The sequence below is a fragment of the Heloderma suspectum genome, chromosome 3 (genome assembly GCF_057233095.1).
Source record: "Heloderma suspectum isolate Gila_16-S chromosome 3, 16-S_ref, whole genome shotgun sequence".
Classification (NCBI taxonomy): Eukaryota; Metazoa; Chordata; class Lepidosauria; order Squamata; family Helodermatidae; genus Heloderma; species Heloderma suspectum.
This window is the reverse complement of record NC_139460.1, coordinates 249,173,139-249,187,696: the sequence shown is the minus strand read 5'-3', so window position 1 is coordinate 249,187,696 and position 14,558 is coordinate 249,173,139. Positions and strand designations below refer to the sequence as shown.

The 14,558-nt window shown below is 44.0% G+C and overlaps 1 long non-coding RNA gene across 1 annotated transcript in view; it reads right to left on the bottom strand.

The window, feature by feature from the left end:
• LOC146351010 (uncharacterized) overlaps positions 1-10,707 on the bottom strand; it is a 33,470-nt gene extending 22,763 nt beyond the window's left edge. The window contains exons 1-2 of the long non-coding RNA XR_014789487.1: positions 10,569-10,707; positions 9,844-9,903 (exon numbers count right to left, since the gene is read on the bottom strand). This is a non-coding gene — a long non-coding RNA (uncharacterized LOC146351010). The remainder of the gene's footprint in view (positions 1-9,843; positions 9,904-10,568) is intronic.
• Positions 10,708-14,558: the final 3,851 nt, after the last annotated feature.

The window sequence follows — 14,558 nt, the reverse complement described above, 5'->3', positions numbered from 1 at the left end:
AACAGTTTTTAAAGGCAGCCCCACATAGAGCAAGTTACTGTAGTCCAAATGGGATGTAACTAAGGCATGGCAGAGTGGCTTGTGCATGTTCTGTTGGAAAGGGCTGCAGAGCCGCCTGACGAGCAGCAAAAAAAACGGGCAGCTCCTCATAGTGCCCTCCACCTTCAGTTCCCGCCTGCTCTAGCTCAGCACTTCCTTTAACAGCAACTGGCTTTATCCCCTTGTGAGCCAAGTTTGCACAGCACGAAAACAGGAGTAAGGAACCTTATAGTCCCCCTCCCAAATTGCCATGTCCCAAATTGGGGTGGGGGGGTGCATGCTTACCCAGAGATACATTAATCACGTGTATAGGCATAGCTGTGTTAGGAAGAGGAACAGGCTGCAAGGAGCAGCCTAGGAGGCTTTTTTCTTTAACTGTTAAAGAAAGAAAATAAACCCTCAGCCACATCATCCTAAAAAGTAAAGTAAGCACCCCTTCTCCACTCCGAAGATATGGCATATAGACATCAACACAGGTGCTTCGCAAGGCAAGAAATGGGGATGGAAGAGAGAATCACACCACAACAGGAGCGTAGAGGAGTTGTGCCACAAAGGCCCGTGGAGGACGTGCTGGGAGCAGTCGGGAGGATGAAAGGGGAAACAAACCATGGCAAGCCGGTGAGCACCTGATCGTCTGTCAGTAGCAGCGTAGCTTAACAACCCACCATGACTTGTTTTCAGCATGGCTTACTATGATGTGCAAACCAGCCCACTGTGTATTTGCCATTTTGAGCCTAACTCAGGCAGCTACAACCATGCCCCTAGTTCATTCGTTCGTTCGTTCTTTCTTACATTTCTATACCGCCCAAGAGCCAAGCTCTATGGACGGTCCACAACAATTAAAACCATAAAATACAACATGATAAAATACAATATAAAACTTTGAAACTACAGTACACAATAAAAATAAAACCTAGCAGCAGTGCAAAGATTTAAAATACAGTAACATTTAAAACAACAGAAACTGAAAGACTAAAATGCCTGGAAAAATGAGAAGGTCTTCACCTGGCACTGAAAAAAGCACAACGTAGGTGGCAGGCAAACCTCTCCGGGAAGTTGTCAGGTTTTCTTCTCCAAGTGTCTGCTCCAGCATCCTGTCAGACTAAAGATTTCTGGTTTGTAAGCTTCCCTCAAGGGATAGTGCTGCTACCCAAAGACAGGGATAGATACCAGCACTGGCTGCCGCTACTGGAAAATGCTGCTTAAAATAACCAGAGGATATTTTTGAACCCTATGTTAAGTTTCTCATATACAGGCATATATAGAAAACACCTGCATGCATGCGCACACCACTATATAAAGTTTACTGGAACACAATGATGCTAATTGCACTGGTGATTTTAACAGTAGTTTGTGATCTAGCTCTTGTACCTGTACTGAAGACATTGTGGTGAAAATCTTGCCCCGAGTGCAAGTTTCACCAAATATGCCAGTGTACTCTACCTAGTGTTACCCATGCCTGACGTCTATCAGGTCTTGTGCTATATTTTTGGAATTTGCTCCATTTAATTTAAAGTACACAAATGCAAGGGAAAATAAAACCGGATTTTATATTTACAACCAACCGTCGCTACTGCTAATGATCCCATCCTGCCATTAAACTGTCAAGGTTTACTCTAAACTGCCAGTTCGTATTCAGTCCTTGTTCCGTAAATTCTTTCTGTACAAGACAGCACAGCTGCATGGATGACTACACCTGGCAAGATTTTATGGCAGCCCATCCTGTCTGCAGCTGAGAATTCTGTACACCATGACTGTTTCCAATGGAGGCTGGTGGCTCCAATGTCAGTGGGGTTGCGAATCCGCTCTGGGTTTCAGTCAGAAGCAGCCAGAACTCTAAAGGAGCTATCTAAGTGCAGAACCTATTTTAGGGATAGGGTTCATCACCTTTCTTTAGTTCCTTTAGTTCCTTTAGAATTGTGACTGCTTCTGACTGAAACCCAGAGCGGATTTACAGCCCCATGGTCATCAGAGCCACCAGCCTCCACTGACTGGTCCTTAATTTAAGTTGGATAAAGAACTACAGGCTCTATATACAGGTGGACCAGTTCATGAGATCACACATTAAAATATGCAAGTGTTGAGCACACCAGCTGGCTACCCATTTTTCCTTTATGTTACGTTGCCTTCCTTTTACAGCCACATTCTGTCATTGAATGATTTGGCAAGAGGGAACCATACAAAACAATTAGGGGCTTTGGGAAAGAAAGTAAAGGGTCTCTTTTCTATTCTAAAATAAGTATAGAGTGTAATCTTACCACTTATTCAATGGGATTGAGCTCCTAGCTGGAGCTTCCAAGGACCTACACCAACAGAAACGATAAATCCCAATAATAATGGTTTCCTTTGTTTAAAATACAAGACTTTTCTATTTAAAGCTATTGCTTCAGAAAGGACTTGGCTGCAGACCATTGCTTCTCCAGAAGAGCTGAGAACTCATTATGAGCAGTTAAATTTGTTGACAGATATATGATTATATTTAAATAGCCCTGTCAAAAGACCTCTCGGTCACCTAAAGTATGGGAAAAGAATCAAAATACTAAGGACATACCCTTCAAATGACCTCCCCTTTCCTCTTGCCACTGGACCCCCCCACACACACACACAAAGACAAACTAATACTGCAGTCCTATGCATGTCCACTCAATGTCTTCTGAGTAGACATGTGTAGGCAGGGCTGGCATCAACGGTGGTAATAGTTGGGCACCTGCCAACGGCCCACAGCCAAGCAGGGGCCCACTGACAACAGCACCCTGGACTTCCTCTTCCTCTTCACCATGGCAATCTGCTGCTTCCCTGCCTCTCACGTTCACCCAAACAATGGTGAGAGGAGGAGGAGGAGGAACAGCAGCTGCCCCTGCCTCCTTGTGCACTGGCTCCCTGCCTGTCAAGCAAGCAAGTGATGGCAATGATGAGAGAGAGGAGAAGGAGCAATAGCAGCTGGTGACAATGGTGGCGAGGGGAAGCCCACTGAGGGAGTCTGACCCAAGGTCCCTCAAGAACCTAGGCCCAGCACTGGGCATAGGGCTGCACTGCAACCGTCTCAACTAGGAAAATTGAGGAGATCGGGTGGAGAGGTTAGTGTAGGTATTGGTTATTTTAAAAAATTCATTGTAATTCCCAAACCCAAATCCCTTTTTGCTACATTGGCCCTTTGTTGTTCTAATCAGCTTTAGGGCTGATATGCATACCTCACAGAAATGGAAAAGACACAGCTGCTCCCGCACCCCCAGCTATTTTCAGTGCTGTGGCCAGGTGTGGAAGTGCTTGTTTTTTTGTCTACCTCTTCCTTTCCAGCACCGTGGCTGGCAGCACTAAAGTCCTTTTCTTTAGCAGTCTTGCTGTTTTCAGCAGCAGTTGATAATCGATGGAAACGTCCCAAGACACCATCTGCCTGAACTAGGCCAGAACAAGATAACAAATACCAAAAGTACTGTCTGCATTTTTAAAAATTGCCATCTATTCCGCTTTTTGCCAGCTGCTAGTTGAATTTATTTATTTTTAAACACTTCTTGGCCACCTTTCAGGGCAGAAGCCCTACCAAGGCAGTTTACAGCAATAAAAACAATGCCTGAATCCCAGGCATCTAGTCACTTTAAATTGTGATGCTGTCGACATTGAAATATTCCCATTTTCTTCCTTGTTCTGCATTGGAGGCCATCTGTGTAACAGTTTTGAGATTTGGGAGGCTCCTTGTTAGTGGCCAGGATTACAACTTCAGTGGGGAACCCAGAAGCCACAATGAGCTCACAGCCAATTCGGATGATCACCAATGGTTAAACAACAGCAGGACATGGGTTATTTAAGAGTTGTTTCCCCCTCCAACAAGCCAGGCTGCCCGGGTTCAGATGACACAACTAGCCACACCTGTGTGGGAAATTAGGGAAATCACACCCTACATGGTTCTTTAAACCTCGGTGATCATGCAAACCAAGTCAACACATAGCCCTTTCAAATGAGGCCCATTTTCTAAAGAATTATACCAGACTAATGTTTGCCTTCAGGAATTTATCATTTTGCATTGTTCTTTCTGAAATAAAAAATGTGGGAAGAAAGGGGGAGGCATTGTAATCTTCCTCTACCACCACCACCCTCCTGAGTTATAAAATGTTAGGGCCAAAACCATTAGAAGCCATTAAGAGAGCCAGTATGACATAGTAGTTAGAGTGCTGGACTGGGACTCAGGAGATCTGGGTTCTAGCCCCCACTTGGCCATGAAGCTCACTGGGTGACTTTGGGCCAGTTGCTGACTCTCTGCAGAACCTACCTCACAGGGTTGTTGTGAGGATAAAATGGAGAGGAGGAGGATCATGTATGCTGCCTTGGGCTCCTTTGAGGAAAAGATGGGATATAAATGTAACAAATAAGCTATAAAAAGAAAAACCAGATTTGTAAAAGTGTGCAGCATTATCTGATGCCATATCCTGGGCTGGGTATCCAATGGGTGGTCCATTGCTTGATGGTAGATCACATACTTTGCATGCATAAGGTTCTGTTCTAACATTTCCAATAAAACAAACTGGGGAAGACCTCTCAAAATAAATCAGAAACCAACTAGGGAAGACTATAGTGGGCTACTAGCCAATAAAGCAGCCTCATATATTTGTTAGGATCATTATACCCTGTGGTGCAATGCCATTGCTGAAAACTGGAGCTTCCTGTAGAGCAGCACTTCCCCAACATCATGCCCTCCAGATGTTTTGGACTACAAGTTCCATCATCCTTGACCATGCTGGCTGGGGTTGTTGAGAGTTGGAGTCCAAAAGAACTGGAGGGCACCGCATGCCTCTGGCTCAGCACTGTAGTGCTCAACTAGAAGCATAGCAAGTGACTTGGCACCCATTGACCATACATGTTACAAAGCCCATGCTGGTCCCACAAAAGTCATAGCGCACATGTATGTCCTGAAGTAAGAATTGTGTGTGGGCAAAATCAGTTGGACAGTGCCATAAGGGATTGTTGAGTTTATAGAGCAATGTCATCCTTCGTCTATCCATACCAAACCTGATGCTTTTTGGAGTACGGCATGATGGTGCTCCACTGGAATGGTCCACTCCTAGTAATACACAGATTAGGCTGCTGTACCACAACAAATCTTGGGTGGGACATTAAAAAAATTATTAGTGTTAACGGTGTGACAAAATTCAAAAATAATAAAAAGGAGAGATACACACTGAAAATAGGTTCAAATTTCAGCTCTACTGAGCTTACTCCAGTGAGCTAGTGGTGATAACCAGAAAGGACTAGAGTCTGAAAATATATTTAGGGAGCAATCCTATGGCTGCTCGTCAGTGGCTAGACAGCCATAGGATATGTGGTTTTCTGGGAACCGACCTCAGAGCCCGCACTCCCACGTTGGTTCCTGGAGAACCAACCTTCCCGCCCTTCTGCGCTGCCTTCAGAGGGGAGATAAAGGGATGCTACATTGTATAGAAGTCATTAGGTTTCGACACATTCCTTGATAAATTTGATTTGGGAGACAATTTTTCCGGTAAGGCTATATCCAATACCCAGATGACCCATCTTTCTAAAGCAGAGGTGGGGAAACTGTTGCTGTCCAGATGTTGTTGTACTATATCTCCCATACTTCCTGATTATTGGGAATGCTGGCTGGGGCTGATGGGAGTTGGAATCCAACAACATATGGGGGGCACATGTTACCCATCCCTGCTCTAAAGAGCCAACATCTGAGTCCTGCAAATGTTGTGCAACTTCTAAGCAAGCTGCAGCCTTTAAGAAGGTTATGAGGATGTCATGAAGAAGCTCTTTATGCTCATCAGTAAGTAATATTAATGGAGAGAATCTGGGACGAGGCTCAGATGGGGCAATACAGATGCTACTTCCAGGTGGGTATTAGAGGCAGTTGAATAGTTTTGTCAGGCTTGAAACCCAGAAAATGATTGCTCTTCCTAGAAAGTTTCTTTTCAGCTTGGCATTCAAAAAGGCAGGGCATATTTCGCCTATGTCATGGAAGGACAGAAAATTATTTAATTTATTGTGCTTGTATTTTTACTCCCAGAAAGAGAGATTTTCTTCTTCAGGTGCCAAAATACCACCAGAGTGGCATCATTTGCTGCTCCAACTTGTATAGCAAAATGTCTTGGGTCAGCCCTACAATTGATTTAAATGGAATTTACTTCCAAGTAAGTGTCTACAGGATTGCAACCTTATACCCTGTTCTTCCTTCAAATTGGTCAGAGTGGCTTACATATGGCTCCTAGGCATTCTCCCATCTAGGCAGTTGCTTAAATTAAATCTTTGGAGTCCAGGACTTTATTCTGTTGCCATTCTACTGTTAACATATCCAACATTTCAGCAGAAGACATGAAGTTTTCACACAAGCAAAAGATGACATTTTTACACAAGAGGTTTTTGTCTTGTTGTGCAGAAGTGAGGAACAGACATTTTCCCTAATGCTTAGGAGTCAACATCAAATGTTTAGGAGCAAACCCTATACAGAGCTGAGAAAAAAATATTTCAATGACTAGGAATCCAAATATCATAATCTGAGGAAACCAGATGTCTGGGTTTGAACCAGCATCTGGCAAAAAGTGGAATGAAGGACATTTTTTAAAGAGCAATTATTTTGGTATTTGTGATTAATCATGTTGCTGCCCTAGTTCAGACCGATGCTGTCTCAGATAATTCCCATCAATTACAAATGCTGTGCAATGTGCTCTTCAGTCACTGAGTTCACTGCCAAGCACACCATGTTGTGACAAGATGTTTGGGCTGGTATCTACTAAGAAGTGCGGAGAAGCTCTGAAATTAAATCAGATTTGAGGTCTACTCTTGAAAACAGCAAGGTACACGTGCTTATACCCTTCTGGTCATACAATAACATATAAAGATGGACCATTTCAATGACGATAATGTATCCACACGGGATCATCCTTCCCAGTCAGGGAAGACTGCTTTGCCCATGACCCTATTAAAAGAAACTGCACGATCTTTATCACCCTCTCTTCCAGGCATTTGATTTCAAAAGCAGGAGAGTCTACTGAACATTATTGAGCTTGGGTAGCAATTGATGCCCCTCAGGACTCAAGAAACATGTTCCCTTCATAGCAGGGGTGTTGAACCTCAGGCCCATGGACCAAATCCTGCCTCCTGGTGTCCCCAGAAGGTCACACCCTCTTCCCTTGGCTACACCCCCCTTTTCCCAGCACCATCCCCCCCCATTTCAAAATGTTGAAATGCCTCTCCCATGGCTTGGTAACTAGCAGAAAGAGCTTTAAGCTAAGCCATGGTAGTATTTTGGCCCTGCCCCTTTTGCCTTTGGCTCCACCCACTACTGGAAAGTCTCCTTCCCTTCCCCCACCCCAGCTTCTCCAAAATTGAATTGGGCCCTCAGGCTGAAAAAGGTTACACAGTGCTGCTTTACATAGTCAACATGTTTTGCCTCTCATAGAGGCCAGTTGAAACCACCATCCCACCTGAACATTATTCTTCCCACCACAAGAGTTGTTTTGGTGGACATCAACAGTGGCTGGGAGAAAACTGTCCAATTCATGGTCATTGCAGAGACACAAAGACCACATTTCGGCCATTTCAATTGGGCTCCACTTGTGAGCCTCTTTCTTTTGGTTAGAACGAAAAAGAGCAGGGTGGATGGAAGAGAAGCTCTGTGGGGCTGCAATTCTATGCATACTTACCTGGACATAAGTCCCATTGAAGATAGTGGGACTTACTTCAGAGTAAAGACACATAGGATTGGGCTGGGAGAGTGAACAGGTATGGGAACATAGTCAGGGAACATATTCATAATTTCGAACTGATTTCATAATTATAAAAATCCCACCAGAAAAGGTCACAAGTTCTCTTGACTCTCCTCAACATATTATTAGACTATGGTTCAAATCTTTATTGTCCGAAGCACTATACTGTAAAACTGGTGTGCAAACATGAACAGAAAATGAAACTCAAAGTCCAACTTTCCATGCATAGAGATGAAACAGTCGGCTACTAAGCAACAAGAAGATAACAGACAAACTGTGTCAAAAATGTACTACTTTATAGAAAACAACCAGTTATTTTATTCTGTTTTCTGTAAGATGCCTTCTTGGGGTCTACTGATAAGTGCAAACACTAAAAGGACTAGGAAGTAGGATATCCAGGTGTCCCATTTGACAGAGGACAGCCCTCTGTTTGAAGGGGTCCTCTGTTTGAAGGGATGTCCATTCTATGTCCAGTTGAAAGATAAAACTATAAGAAGAGACAGCAGGGCCCTCAAAGTTGCCCATCAACAGCTATCACCTGGACAGTAGACTGAGCAGGCACACAGCTCACCTGGTTACAATCTTCCCCACTCTGCTGCGGTGTATTTTGCTGTACTTCTATTGAAAGTATAGTAAGTATTTCCAAATTTGCATCTATACAAATACAAATGTTATGCCAATCTACCCTCTTTTTTGGTTACACACAGCTGGCCACCCTATGGGGGAGACAACTGGGAAAGGGAGATTATTGACGCAGCTAAATGGGAGACATGTTAGAAGGAAATGCTTCACAGAAAACCAGAACCAAAAACTGATTGCAGCTGAGAAGGATTTAGATCTGCTGGTATTTAATAGAACTCAAAAATCTTTACTGTATATTAACCAGGTATAAGTTGAGTATAGACCTAGGAATGGAAGACTGATCACTAAAAAGTTACACAAAAGGCTAAACTCTCACATTTTTCTCCCTGTTTGTATTCCTCTAAGATAAATGCAGCTTTGCAGAACCATTACACAGAACATTAGACCAGGTGCAGTGCAATCTTATACATGCCTTCTCAGGAGTAAGCCACCAAATTCCCTGGGACTTACTCCCCGGTGTATGTATAATAGGATTGCTGCCTAAAAGCCTCTTAGGGCACAATCCTATGCATGTTTAGACAGAGAAAAGGCCTACAACTCCCAGCATTCCCCAGCCAGCTGTAGGCCTTTTCTCTGTCTAAACATACATAGGATTGTGCCCTTAATTCCTCATCTGTAGAATTAAGAACTATCTGGAAGAAACAGCATCTTAATTAACAGAGGAGCTCAACTAATCGGAGGAAGCTGAGAATATAATTAAAGCCCATCTCCATTAGCAGGCAGCCCCTCTGCAGTCTAACCGACTGTGAGAGAACAGGGTGCTTTCTGTAAGCCTGCCTGACCCAACTGCCAGCCTGGCTCTTCTGTCTTCCCTCCAGGAGCAGCCAACCACCCTGCATGGGATGAATGGAGAAAGTAGGGAGACCACTTATGAATCCCCCCAAAACAGGAAACACATCACCAAATAAAAGAGGAGAGCAACAATTTGCATAAAAGTTGCATGTGCTAATTTAGATGTATAGATGCGAGCTTAGAAATAATTATTCTGATTTAAATAGAAATACGGTACATTTTCATCACCGTCTGAAAGACTGTGACCAGGTGACCCGTGTGCCTGCCTGCTCAGGTGCTAACTGTTAATGGGCAACAGTTCTTATCCGTAAACCAGAATTGGACATGACAGCCCTTTAAACAGAGGACTCTCCTCTGTAAGAAGAGAAATGGCCACCCTAGGACAAAGAGAGCTTTCTGTTGACCTGTTCTGACAGTTATCTATCCTGGTGTTTCCTCATTTGAGTTTCTTTCTCTTTGACCCACTTTTCTTTCCTTCCCCATGTGTCAGTCCAGAGCCTGTCTTATTTCTAACTTCTGTACAGCTCACCTAGTGATTTAAAGCACTAAATAAACAATCTCTGAGTACTGACAGGTTTCCCACAGAATTTTATAAGAAACTTGTAGATACTTAGACAACATAGCTAACCAGTTCATTTAACACTATACATACCACAGGAGATGTTCTCCCTACACACTCTCTGCTTTGTGGACAACAAAGATGTTTAGTGTCCTGAAAGATATAAATAAAAAATTACCAAAAGCATTACTGCCTGATAAAACACCTATCAATCAGGATGTAATGCTTTTTATAGCCTTGCTAACTGCTGATTCAATGTCTTTACCAGCCAGTATATCAATGTCTTTATACACAAAGATCAGCATAGGTTCACTCCCAGGTGGCAGCTAATGGACCATGTCAAAAGGATGCTGAATGTTTTCTACTTGTCCAAACAATCAAACCCATCCTGTCACACCTGCAGAACTGGGCACAGCACTCACCCGGTTAGAAATCTGCTCTTTTAAAAAGAGATGGGTTTTGCGCCCACCTTGTTTCATGTGGCTTCATGATACCATTAGACTCCCAAGTCAGCCCTAATCTACACATTTCAATTACCACATGAAAAACAGTCTGTGTGGGCAACTGATCTATTCTTTGACCTTGAGAGTGGAGGAGCTTGTCCTCCACATGTGGAAACTGCACACATCACCACCATCTGAAAGACAGATATTGGTCATATCTATTAGTGCTATGCTGAATCCTGCCCCCTATTTTCAGGAATTTCTTTCCTTATGCAAAAAGGCATTGTTTTTCTGCCTCCTTTGCAGGGAGGGGGAAGAATTTCAAATAATTTTCTCGGGGGGGGGAACGGTGGATGGGACAGTGTTTCCACATACCTTTTTAAGTTTGGGAAATGGCTGAAGGATCTTTCTATTTAAAAAAAGAAAAAATACTTGAAAAACACCCCCAGCACAAGACTCTTTACAGAGAGGCTTCTCCAGCCCAGCAGCGTGTCTTGAACTCCCGTGAGATCACATGACCTCACCCTCTCCAATAGGCAACCAGGAAGAACTCCCAGGCTGCAGAAGCTTTGTGAAGAGTCCCAGGCTGTTACAAACAAGAACAAATGGGACATTTGGAGCTTTAGAAAAAGCTCTTATCTTGCTTGCCCTATGTTGCTGCAAAGAAGAAGGCAATTTTTCTAAAGCTCTAAAAGCCCCATTTGTTCTTGCCTTGCAGAGCTTCTTCAGCCCCAGAGCCCTTTCTGAATGCCTATAGGCGAGGTCAAGATCACATAGTCTCCCAGAGCAGCGGGATGCCGCTTGCTGGGTGCCTGCAGACTGCTTGGTGGCTCGCCCCGCACGCCGAATAGGGTCAGCCGGCTGGCAGGGGTTTGGCGAACAGCAGGCGAAGCAGCAGCAGGTGAGTTTGGCCATCCCTATGGTAGAGCACCTGCTTTGTACGCAGAAAGTCCTAGGTTCCATCCTGGACATCTCTAGTTTAAAACAGTGATGGGAGTGAACTTTCCTTGGAGACTTGCAGTCAGCTGGAGAAGATAATACTGGGCTGATAGGGGGAAATTGTCTGACTTGGCATATGGCAGCATCCAGTGTTCCCCCGTTCAGTTTATTCCCTGCTTCTCAACCTACAAGTCCCCAATGAGGCTAGCAACATCTGTCAAAATCAATATGAAATTAAAACAATAAAAGCATCAAATAAATCAATTTAAAAGCAAGAGATGCCATTAGTATCCCAGAGTATGCGCCATTTGCTCAAGGTCAAACTAGACCTTTGGTCAATCAAAGGAAGTAAAGTGTTCCAAAAGATTCTTCAGTGCCCCAAAGATGAGATCTGAAGCTGTTAGCAAGGACGTTCCCAAATAGCCTTCACTTCAGTGCTGGCATTTGTTGTTTATGCTGGTACTATACACGCAAAGTAACCAAGTGAGCTTAAGCATGCTCGTAGCTTTATGTTCTGCCTATATTATGATATTTCTGTAATAAAAATAATGTTTCAGAAATAGGCTCTGGTACCCACTTAATACCTGATAATAGTTTAGGGAAGCATTTGACAGTGCAGATGATTTTACATATTTATCTATCTTAGTTTCCACCTCCTCAGAAAAGGTTTGGATTTTTGAGGCATCAAAATCCCAATTGCAAGGAAGAACAATTGGCGCAAGAACGTGTTTATGTGTGCAATCCATTTGGTGATGATTATAGTCAATTCCCACACTGGGAAAATCTTGCCAGGGCCATCCATCACACAAAGCCTCATTTCATTGGCATACTTCATATATTGTAACTCCCCCTGGACTAAAGGATGGGGAGCTGTTCATAAAGTATTGTTGCTTCGACATTAGCGCTTTTTTCTGGATGGACGTAACTGGGATGTTTGTCAGAATAAATTCACCTACAGTGTTGCTCACTGCAGCACATCTTGCTAGATTTGTTTGTGGATTATAGTGTTTTAGACAAGCAGAGACATTCTAGGAGGGGAGAGGGAATCCATGGCAGAAGAACCACCATTTCCTAAGCCCTACTGAGCTTGAGCCAGGAAAGCAGCTGTTTTCCTTCCTTTACTGGGTTTTCTTTCTTCCCCTCACCCACTTGGTTCCAACAGGAGTGGAAATAACTAAGCCAGCCCCAGGGCTGGTGTAATTTTTCCATTCCAAGGGTGTGACCAGGGAAGCAGGGAGCTCTGGATCTGGTGAATCCAAAACCTTCCCTGATCTAACCCTGGTATGCCCTGGAAGGCCCTCCTTTTCCCCTTACCACTGGCGAAGCACTGCCTGGACCACCCACCTAGGGCCTCAGCAGGCCCAGGGTCTATAGGACTTCCTCCTACATGTTTTATGGAACTAGTTTTAATTCTGCATTCCACTTCTTGTGGAAAATCAATGCCTCAACAGCACTAAAAACCCTAGTGTGGTAGAAACCTGTCTCTTGTTTAAAGTCCCTTTTCACTCCCTACCATCTTACATTTTGCCTCCTATTTTTTACTTTTTTCTTCATTCCCATAAATGCAGCTATAGCAATAGAACAGGGTTGCCAATTATTGTATTCTGTCTAGCATTCCAATAATATCTAAAGCAGCCTTTCCCAACCTGGTGGCCCAAAGTTGTTTTGAACTCCCATCATCTCCAGCCAGCATGGCCAATGGTCAGGAATGCTGGGAGTTTTAGTCCCAAATCTCTGGAGGGCACCAGGTTTGGCAACACTGGTATTAAGTATTTCCATTCGCACTGATCTTCTTCACACGTAACGACAACCCATGGGTTGTCTGGGCCAAGGGGAGGCAAGGGAGCATGCTGCCTTGTGACCACTCGCCGCTTCTGCTTTGTTTCTGGATTACAAAACAACCCACAACAACTCAAGAGTTTCAGGTTCGGATGTGTTGCAGCAAACAACCCAGGAACGGGGCATTCCTAGGTTGGTTTGAAATTTGGAAACAAAGCAGAAGCGGAGAGCAATCACGAGGCAGCGCATTCACTCACTCCTGTGAGGCCCCAACACCCATTGGTTGTCATTACATGCGAACTGGACCACTCAGAAAGATTAATACTATGAATCACCTGTTGTACCCACAGCAACCAAATCAGTTTACTTCTTGCTGTTGTTCAGTCGTTCAGTCGTGTCCGACTCTTCGTGACCCCATGGACCATAGCACACCAGGCCTTCCTGTCCTCTACTCTCTCTCGGAGTGTGCTCAAGTTCATATTCATTGCATCGGTGATGCTATCTAGCCATCTCATCCTCTGCCGTCCCCTTCTCCTTTTGCCTTCAGTCTTTCCCAGCATCAGGGTCTTTTCCAGAGAGTTTTCTCTTCGCATTAGGTGGCCAAAATATTTGAACTTCAGCTTCAGTATCTGTCCTTCCAATGAGCACTCAGGGTTGATTTCCTTTAGGATGGACTGATTTGACCTCCTTGAAGTCCAGGGGACTCATAAGAGTCTTCTCCAGCACCACAGTTCAAAAGCATCAATTCTTCGGCGCTCAGCCTTCCTTAGAGTCCAGCTCTCACAGCCATACATTACTACTGGGAAAACCATAGCTTTGATTAGACGGACCTTTGTCGGCAAGGTGATGTCTCTGCTTCTTACTATGCTGTCTAGGTTTGCCATAGCTTTCCTCCCAAGGAGCAAGCGTCTTTTAATTTCATGGCTACAGTCACCGTCTGCGGTGATCTTGGAGCCCAAGAAAGTAAAATCTGTCACTGCTTCCATTTCTTCCCCTTCTATATGCCAGGAAGTGATGGGGCCAGATGCCATGATCTTCGTTTTTTTAATGTTGAGTTTCAAACCAACTTTTGCACTCTCCTCTTTCACCCTCAACAAGAGGCTCTTGAGATCCTCTTCTCTTTCTGCCATTAGGGTGGTATCGTCTGCATATCGGAGGTTGTTGATAATTCTCCCGGCAATCTTAATTCCGACCTGTGATTCATCCAACCCGGCGTTTTTCATGATGTACTCTGCATATAAGTTAAATAAGCAGGGTGACAATATGCAGCCTTGTCGTACTCCTTTCCCAATTTTGAACCAATCGGTTGTTCCATGTCTGGTTCTTACTGTTGCTTCTTGACCCTCGTACAGGTTTCTCAGGAGACAGGTAAGGTGGTCTGGTACTCCCATCACTTTAAGAATTTGCCACAGTTTGTTGTGATCCACACAATCAAAGGCTTTAGTGTAGTCAATGAAGCAGAAATAGATGTTTTTCTGGAATTCTCTTGCTTTCTCCATGATCCAGTGAACGTTGGCGATTTGATCTCTAGTTCCTCTGTCTCTTCGAAACCCAGCTTGTACTTCCAGTAGTTCTCGGTTCGCATACTGCTGAAGCCTAGCTTGTAGGATTTTGAGCATCACCTTGCTGGCATGTGAAATGAGCGCA